Genomic DNA, 10,054 nt, shown 5'->3' on the forward strand with positions numbered 1-10,054 from the left:
CTCCTTGGATCTTCTTTACAGGACTATACAGGAAATTTAAAGAGCCTATTTGACCTCATTATCAAGGCTCCCTGATGGTGACTGTCTGCTGGCTATAACTGTAAAATTATTGCTTTAGCAAGAGAAAATTGTTCTGAGTGAAGTTCATAAAGTAGTGACTCCTATAAAGGGGATGACAAATCTTTTTTTATTGAGATCTCTGCCTGGAAGTGCAGAAGAAGAAGGCAATATTTTTCCCATTAGAAATAATTATGAAGCAAAAATATATGACCCAGTTGTCAGATATGTTTCTGATACAAAGTACAGTAGCTGGTAAAGCTAGGAATTCCCCCTTCCGTCAGCTAAGATTCTGTCCCTCTGTATATTTTTTCCATTATAGCATTCATGTAAAGATATAATAGCACATTTAAGTACTTAAGAGACAGAACTGAAAGGAAGGGATGTGAGAAGAATTTTTTCCCTCTCCCCTCCCGCCACTTCTGCATTTCTGTGTCTACCCTTCCTTAGGTTTTCTTTCCATTGCATTGTCTTTATGCTCCTGAACAACATCTTTCCTCAATATAGCATCATTTAATGTAAATGGCATCAACAATTCTAGGAAGAGAGAAAATTATTTCTTATTTAAAGAGGAAGAAGACTTACTCTGGCATGTTTACAGAGGATGCATGTTTCTGCAAAACCACAGGAAATTGAAGCATAATTGAATCAGGAGAAGTTCTTTTTGTCTCTGAAAGAAAACAAAAGGAGTAGTAATTCTTGCATACACATTCATTAACTTCCTATTGAAAAGGAAGTACATTATAAGGAGGAAACACATAAAAACACTTAATACAATGAATTGAAAGAGTAGGTGCATGCATCCACAGAGGAGGACTGAAGGTAATTCTGAGACAGTAATAAATACCTATGCCCCAAGTGAAGGACTAGTCCCCTTTCTAAAAGAAATCTTGGATATTTTTTCTGCAGGATCTTCAGGCATGGCTGCAAATTTCTCTCTCTCTCTCTGTCACACATACATACCTCTCTCGTTCTCCCTCTGCCTTTCATTTAGCACTGTGTTACTCCAGTTATCTGTGCAACTCCTCTGAAGTCAGAAGTCAGAGGTAACATTTTCTTAATGTTAAGCACATGCTTATGTGCTTTGCTGAATATGGTTCAGAGAAAGGAGTCTGCCTGGCTAAAAATATAACCCATACGGGTATGACCATAGTGGAAGGCTTATTAAATCTTGCAGTCTGTCTGAAGGTTTTTCTTGAAATGTATGGTTATCAGATCCATCTAAGAATTCTTGGTCATGTGCTCAAATTCTCCAATTTGTTATGTAGATTTGCTTGAGCATAAGTTAATTGGACAGCCAAGGAGAGTCATTTTACTACTTTAATGGGTAGAAAGGACAGGCCTCAGAGGAAATAAGACTCCATAGTGATTACTGTCTATCTTGAGCCTTCATGGACCTTCTCATCACATGGTCTGTACTGAGAGAATGTTTTGGCTAGAAACTCATTAATCTGTATATTTCTCTATCAATACTACAATAAAATAGACACTGAACCAATCACTTTTTCCATACATTGCTTCCACTGTATGTGAGGTAATTTTATAATGTTATTTATAATGAAAATAAAACATGGAAACAAACAATTATGGCTGAAAAAAATGCAATTTCTGTCTTCCCACTCCTATTTTTTTTTCTGTTTTAGCTGCAATTTTCATCCATCCCTAAAAATTCATCTTTTAATTTTTCCATTCATTTATTATTAAAGCTGTAAAAATTGCCTGCTAGCAATTTAGATTCTAGCAAACACAATCTTCCAAGCCTACAAGTTTTAGGTTTTAAGTTCACTTCCATTAACTCATTAATCCATGTGGCCATTTGTTGTTAAGGGGCTGTGGCACATTTCTACCAGACCAAGGACTATAGTTAGTTGTTAAACCTTAACAGTTGCTTATTCTAGTGGTTCTCAGCCAGTCTACACAGAGGTCTTCCAGGAAATACATCAACTCTTTCTGATATTTGCCCAGTTTTACAATCGGGTTACATAAAAAGCACTAGCAAAGTCAGTACAATACAATACAAAGTCGTACAGACAATGACTTGTTTATACTGCTCTATATAGTATACACTGAAATGTAAGTACAATATTTATATTCCAGTTGATTTATTTTATAATTATATGGTTAAAATGAGAAAGTAGGCATTTTTTTTAGCAATAGTGTGCTGTGACACTTTTGTATTTTTATGTCTGATTTTATAAGCAAATAATTTTTAAATGAGATGAAACTTGGGGGTGTGCAAGACAAATTGGACTCCTGGAAGGGGTACCATAGTCTAGAAATGTTGAGAGACACTGGCCTATTCAGGTGGAAACACTGGTGACAATAGGGTGGCTGAAAGAGTGAGAAGCTCGTTCCCTCCAACTTCTCTTCAGGGAGGGTAAATGGAAAATCCCCAGCAGTAGAACAAGAAACCAGATGTTGGTAGGGACTTATAAATTTGAGGACACACAGAGTAATAAAAGAAGCTTTGTGCAGGATAGAAAGGCATGATCTTTTGTGGGCATGTCCTGTTCTGTGGGACCTGCCAAGGTCAGGGAAGGCGAGTTACCTTAAGGAGGGAGAGAAGCTCCATGTTTCTGAGGAGAACCTATGAGCTGCATGAGAAGGTTTCTGGCAACCCCAAAGGTCTTTGCTCACTTTCCAAAAAAGTCTCAATATTGGTGGGGAAACTGAGGCAGGGAAGTAAGTGTTGGTGTGTTTCTTATTTTGGCTAGATTTGTGTATTTCTTTTGCTAAGTAAAAGAGTAACTATGTTTAGCATCCAGTGCAAACTCTGCATGTCTGTTAGATTTCACTCTTGCATGCCCCTGAAAAAGTGAACTGTAGACCCAGAGTGACTGGAATTCTGGCAGAGAATGTGTTTATGCTATGACAGAGTCTTAGGGATTAGCACTGGTCCCTCAGTTTAAGCACTAGGATCATAGGATCTCAGCTTTCAGAAGGTGTGCTAGACAGAGAATCAGCACCCTGAGAGTGTGTCTAGAGACTCCGGCCGGGGCAGTGCCTGGACTCTGTTCTGACTTGGGAGGCTTAAAGAATACATGACCCTGTTAGGTGTGCTGCAAACATAGCATCCTGCTGTGTGTGTCCAGTCAGGGAGATGGAGCTTTATCACAGCTGTGTGACAGTCCATTTGGCTCAAATTTGACAGAAGAGTGTCTTTTTCTGCTATCCATTATGAAGCACTCAGATTTATATTCATACTGATGACTAAATTAAAAGCCATACATAGGAGCAGCATTAGGCCCTTATTCAGTAAAATTCTTAAATATATGTCTAATTTAAGCATGAATAGTCCCAATGAAGTCAGTAGGAGTATTCTTGTGCTTAAAATTTCTGTTTTGGGAGTTTAATGCTTAGGATGAGTAATACCAGTGAATTCAGTAACTTTTTGTCCTGTGTTTATACTGTGCCCTAAGAGGCCTGGTCTCTGACTGGGCCTCCCAGCTGCTACTGTAATACAAATGATGGGTAACAATAAGTGCTTGTATGTGGGAGCTGAATACATGGATGATGATTTGCACAGTCAGGGTGTAGATTTTTTTTCTTTACTATGATATTTGAAGGTCTGTTTTAGCTTCACATGAATTATGACAAGTGAAAATTGTTTAGAAATATTCAGCATACATTTTTTAAATTTTAATTATTTCTGATTGAATATGTTTTTGAAATAGCAAAATAAATATTTTAAGAGTTTTGAAGTTGGTTCACTTGAAAATATGCCTGGTTTATATCCACAACGTCAACAAGGGCGCAAAAGATGCATTTTTAATTAACTTAAATTTATAGAGCTTTGTTCATAAGCTTGATTAAATTTTCCTCACAGGGAAGAGCTTGCTTCCCTAGCAATTTCATTCCAGAATTTTACATATTTTTATGTATTAATTTTAGGCCCCAATCCTGCAATCAGATCTTAGGTCTCTCCTCCACTGCAATCAAAGGTGTTCTGTACAGGTGAAGAGGTCTGGTGAGTCTGATTGCAGGATCAAGGTCTAAAGCTGTTACAGATCCTATTGCTCAAAAATTCTGACTGTTCTAAATGATAGATCTGTCTGTGTGTTACACTGCAGCACAAACCTGACATTTTAAAACATACAAACAAATCCCTAATTTAAAAATATACATTATATGTAGTTTAAACTATTTGGAACGCTATATGGATATTTTTAATAATTAAAAAGTACCTCTACATTTCTGTGCTTGGAATCACTGCACATATTTCTCAATATCATAACACAGTAAACCAGTATCAGCTAATTCATGTTTATAAACAGGTTGTCAAAATCTAAGAAAAAGCAGAGGGATGGTATTTATTGCCCTTCTTCTGAAACTCTAGAATCAGTTGTGTGCATTTTTCTACCATATCCTGTCCGGCAATTAAAAAGAGAAGTCAGAATGCCAAAGCAGGTAATCAGTGTCAGCTACGAAAAACAGTTTATCAGGATAAAGCACAGCTGCCATTATATTTTCCTCCTGAAGTCTTGCTTCCTTTGTCCTTTTTTAGGGTAGCTAGACTGAGATACAGAAGGATACATGCTCTGAGTTTTAATCCTGACCTCACTGTAGTCAATGGTAAAACTCCCAATGACTTCACAGGGGCCCAGATTTCACTCTGTTGTTCCTTTCAGTGTTACCATTATGTTTTATTCTGGCAGTGTTTAAAATGTCTTCCTGATCTTGTGTGTGAGATTGCTGCAGTCAGTGTTCCCAGATGATTTTTTCCCTTCCTTGATCTAATTGGAATACAGTGGCAACCTTGTACAGAGCTGTTTACTTCTCATGACTGCCATCTCAATCGGTGAGGCCATATTGGGCTAAAATGTTCTATCAGTCTCAGATACAGTTAAGTGTAAAACGGCATTTCCAAGAAATGTATGTACTCTTGCTCTCTCCACACACACAGAGAGAGTTGAGAAGTGATATATACCTGTCATAAGAGTAAAAAAATAAACATGCTTTCACATGACAAAGTTAAGAATGCCCATTTTTGCCATTTTATATTCTGTTTAAAGTCTTCAAGATGTTTACCCAGAGCTTCATTTATTTCCTTAAATTTTTAAAAAAATTAAAATAAATTTAATGAATACTAAGGGGTGGCGGTCTTCAGATTTCTTGGCTTGGTCTCCTAGGGCTAAAATAGGGAAAAGAGAACTTCAAAGGTAAATGTATGATTAAAAAGAATAAGAAATGTATTAAAGATTTATTTAAGATTAAATATAAAAATGATGCAGAGAGCACCTAGGACACATTTCTCCAAGAACTTGAAACTTAACTATTCTCATTTAGAGTTTAGAAATGACCTTTTATTAAAAACAAAGTTGTATTTATTATGTAAACATACAGAAAGATATTTAGATGTGTTCCTCTTTGAAAGGCCAGCTGAATCAATCCCCTGTCTGTTAATCAATCCCCAGTTCCCTTCAAACAGGCTACACATCTTTGTATGTGTTCCTTGATCAGGAAAGCTTGACCACTTGTGCTTCAGAGATCATCAGTATTGCTAATAGGCTATCTATCAGAGCAACACAAGGTTTGGCCTTCCTCTGAAATCCACAGTATGCCCTTATATCCCTCACTAGCCCTGTTAAGGGTCAAGGTCAGAATTCAAATTTGCCCGTCCAACTTAGCTATGCATACAGTCAGCACAGGCCATGCTCATTAACTTTGAACTGATTACCAGAAATGTTTGAAATATTTTAAGGCACTGTGAAATCAACCACCATGTTGACCTTTCTGTCTCACCCTGTGAATAACCTGAAAGACGCTTGAGATGGTGTGAGTATCCAGCTGTTATATTGCAATTCGGTATATATTTTGATCTTCTCCTGCAATGGCATTTCTGGAAAATCTATAAACTTGTCAAGATCCTCAGTATTTTTTTTTTATTATAAAGCATTCATAAAAGAAATTGTTGGCTAGAGGGACACCCAATTCCTTTGCAAATTATCTAGACACATTTTAGTTTTATTTAGTGTCAAAACTTAAAAACAAGATAATTCACAAAACTCTAATATTCTACTCCAATCATAATTTCTTGCACCTATATCCTTATTGTCTTTTTATCAGAGGATCTCAATGATCTTTATGAACACAAAAGAATTGAGCCTTTCAACATCCCTGCGAGGTGAGTCATTCCCTTTCTACACAGAGAGGTACAGAGATATTAAGGGTAAAAACTTGGTCCTATTGAAATCAATGGCAAAGCTCCTATTGACTTCAATAGCAGAATCTAGTCCCACCGAAGATTGCAGTAGAGAGGATTGGCTGGCTCAGAAGATTAAACTGAAACATTAAAGTTATGGTTTCATATTGATTATTATAGCAAATTCTTCACTGCCTTGCACTTTGTGTGGTCATTTACCCCCAGTCAGAAGAGGTGTAAAATGCTGCCGTTATGGTTTGGTGGGGCTTTGAATTTACTTTCCATATGTATACTTTCCATATGACTGTAAAAGGTGCAAGGCATCGGAGGATCAAAGTCCAAAGTATTTAATAACATACATTTCAATGTGACTTCAATGTGTTTCTCATATCAATATTTTAAGATATTGGTTTTGTGCATCCCACAAGCAGATTCTTATAGAAATATTTTATTTGACAATTGAAAGTCAATTAATATTTTATTCTTAGTTAAGAGTGTGGAAAATTAGTCTTTACACTCAAAGAAAGAAATGGAAATATGGGTCATACTTGGAGTGGTCTTTATGAGCAGTAGCAGTGCATAAATTTGCACAGACAGTTCTGGAATGTCACCTCTTTCTTCACCATGAAGTCAGCAAGAGTAGAGCTCTGATTGGAAATGCATAACATGCCTTATTCTCAAGCAAGAAAATATGGAAGCTTTCGGCAAAATTGAACATGAGTCACAAAAATGTCATCACAGTCATCACAGAAACCTCAACAAACTTCCTTGTGACCTAATACAAAAGAGATCAAAATTAAAGTAATGAGACATTTTATCAATTTAGTAGTGACAGTCTTAATTTTAAGTGGAGTGTCCCTTTGAGAGTTCTGACAGTTTATCTCAGAGGATCTCTCAGCTTGCAAAAGGATTTCTTGAATACAGTCAAGCAGAGAGGATTTTTTTATTCAGAGGTGGCCCTTTTTTCACTTTATTTGATATTCAACCCCAGACATGGTTGTAACGATAAGAATTTTCAGCCAGAGCATGCATAATTTCCCCATATGGTGGCATGCGTTTTTTCCATGTCATGTTCCCTCCTGAACTGGAAGCCATTGTGCCCTCATTAACAATGGAACTCAAACCTATATGAATGAGGTCGTAGGAGGTTTGCCACCAATTGGGGCCACGCTGGTGTTTAGATTCCAGACTGAAGGGTTTTCTGTGGGACTAGAGAAAGAGAGAGCATGCCGGACACCCTACTCTCATATGTGTCACCACCCCAGTTTAGCTCCTTACACCAATGGAAATGGAAGATGTGGAAATACTCCACTATTTATGGACAGAGCTCAATCCTGCTGTTACTTAGGCAATAATCTCATTGATTTGTAATCAATTTCTCCTCCGTGTGAGACTCAAAATCAATGGGGAGTATTGGATGTCAGCATCAGGGCTAGAAATGATTTGGGGTGAGAAAATAAAATCATCAATTAGTTTTGCTAGAAAGAGTCATTCTACTAATATTTGTCACAGTGAATTAATATCTTCCTCCTCCTCAAATCAACAAAATACCTTTTGTGTTCTTATGTTTTTCATATAAATACATTGGTTTCAAAGGGTAGAAAGAATCAGAGCCTGATGTGGTTGCTTTAAGTAATTTCAAATGAGTAAAAGTAAAAATATATATGCAAACAATCTCTGTGGTAGAGCAACAGCATTTAGATTATACTTTACAAACTCTTTCAGAAACATATAATACAAATAGTATCCACTGTATACTATTATATATAAGTATTATAAACAAAAAATTTTCCAAAGTGACATCTCATGTTTTACTGTATTTATTTTTTCAATTTTGAATATGCCACCCAAGGTAGATATTTCCATTCAGTTCACTAGCTTGTCTTCTGGATCCCTTTTGGATAATGGTTCTCACTAAGAGCAACAGCAAGAATAATGCCCCTGTGATCTGATAATAGCTGCATTGAATATCTGAGATATACAATTTAAGCAAATAAAAAAGGGAAAAGCAAAACCATTTGAGTGCAGACTAACAATATAAGTATAATTTATATTGTCTTGTAAATGTATTACTTATTGATAACAGATTGGCTAATTCTTTTTGGCTAGGTTTTTTTTTTAAATGAATGTAATGGCATTGGTGGGTCCGCTTCAGGGTAGTTATTTACATATGTTCAGATTAGACTGGTAGTTTTTTGCACCACTTTACACAGGTACAGATGGTTAAGAAAGGTGAAAAGCAGTAGATAGCTGGTGCAATGTTATGGTATCAAACACCACAGTTGTCTAGTTAGCAGGTTTCCTGCTAGTATTTTGTCGGTCAAGTGGTGACAGGAATTAATTCAATGCTTATTTCATAATCTCATACTTGATTGTTGAACCATAAACCATGGTTTTCATTGCAAACCGTTGCTGTGGTGAAGGCAAAATGTAATGGCCAGTTTCTTATCTACACTAACTCTGACAGTGTAAAGGGGCCTTAATGGGGGAGAAAATTCTATCACACCCACATTAGGGCTGCTTTGTTACCCACTTGAAGCCCGTTTACACTGCCAGAGTGGTCAGTGAGAATCTGGTTCCAGTTGGTTGTTGATATTCTGGAAAAAAAAATTACATTTTAACATTTACTAAAGGTCAGGGAGCAGGGCCTGCAGCAGAGCCAGTCTCTGGGCAACCTAATCAGCACAGCTGGCCTGCATTAGGCTGCATCATTGTCTACACTGCCTGACTGATAGGTAGGAGTCAGCAGACTGGCTCTTAAGCCCAGCAGCAGGAGCTGCACTTCGGTGGCTGCTCAAAGCATTTGCTCATGCCCAGCCTTGCCTCACTTTGACCTTTGCTCTGATTCCGGTCTACCAACCTGTGCTCTAACCACTGGGCAACAACCACCCACATCCCGGTCAGTGAGTTCAGACCAGTACTCTCTCTGCCTGAAAAGCATTAACCTTTGTGTTAGCATTGGTGATGAGAGCCCAGGTCTATCACTGGTATGTTGAAGAAAAATGGATTCTTGATATTGAGGGGAATAATTTTTTTTTTTTTGGTCTGGAGTACATAGAAAATTGATTCCCCACCAGTGTTTGTGATCAAAGACTCAGGAAAGTATCTATAATATAACTTTTCAAAAAATAAAAGGCCACTGTTTAGGGTTAATGGCAGGTCTTTGTGTTTGAGATGTAGTGTGCAACATGCAAGAAACTGAAAAAGTTACAACCAAGAGAAAAAGCTACATTTTTCATCTGTACTCTTCCGTGCCTTTGCAACGTGCATTATCAAAATTTGTAAAATGCAGTTAAAATCTGAATGTAATAGAGCAGTGGTTCCAAAACTTGTTCTGCTGCTTGTGCAGGGAAAGCCCCTGGCAGGCCGGGCCAGTTTGTTTACCTGCCGCGTCTGCAGGTTCGGGCAATCGCAGCTCCCAGTGGCTGCGGTTTGCTGCTCCAGGCCAATGTGAGCTGCTGGGGGCGGTCAGTATGTCCCTCGGACCGCACTGCTTGGGAACCACTGTAATAGAGAATGGTAGAATTAAAACTAAATTTTTGTCAGCCAGTGCAGATCATTAAAAATCACATGTTGGAACTATACAGCTAAATCTACAGAAGACCAAAGTATAATACAGACTAGCTGTTAAAGTGCACAGAATGAAAAACATATTGTGCTATAAAGCAGGAAAGTTCCAATGGTAAGGAAATATGACACTATTTTTAATGTTAGGAAGGTTTCCTCTTACTTTAGTTTCATAACTATATTTCTGAATTTGAAGAGTTGCTGGAATACACTTATTTTTGATCTGGGGAAGAGCAAAGCTTTGAACCAATACTTAAGATTGCTTTGCAATATGTGAGGTAATAGAAA

The 10,054-nt window shown here is 37.4% G+C and overlaps 1 long non-coding RNA gene across 1 annotated transcript in view; it reads right to left on the bottom strand.

Moving 5' to 3' along the window:
• The window catches only part of LOC142073112 (uncharacterized), a 75,048-nt gene extending 74,059 nt beyond the window's left edge, over window positions 1-989 (bottom strand). The window contains exons 1-2 of the long non-coding RNA XR_012669795.1: window positions 905-989; window positions 643-727 (exon numbers count right to left, since the gene is read on the bottom strand). This is a non-coding gene — a long non-coding RNA (uncharacterized LOC142073112). The remainder of the gene's footprint in view (window positions 1-642; window positions 728-904) is intronic.
• Between the last annotated feature and the right edge of the window lie 9,065 nt (window positions 990-10,054).

The sequence above is a fragment of the Caretta caretta genome, chromosome 8, assembly GCF_965140235.1.
Source record: "Caretta caretta isolate rCarCar2 chromosome 8, rCarCar1.hap1, whole genome shotgun sequence".
In the NCBI taxonomy this organism is placed as follows: domain Eukaryota; kingdom Metazoa; phylum Chordata; order Testudines; family Cheloniidae; genus Caretta; species Caretta caretta.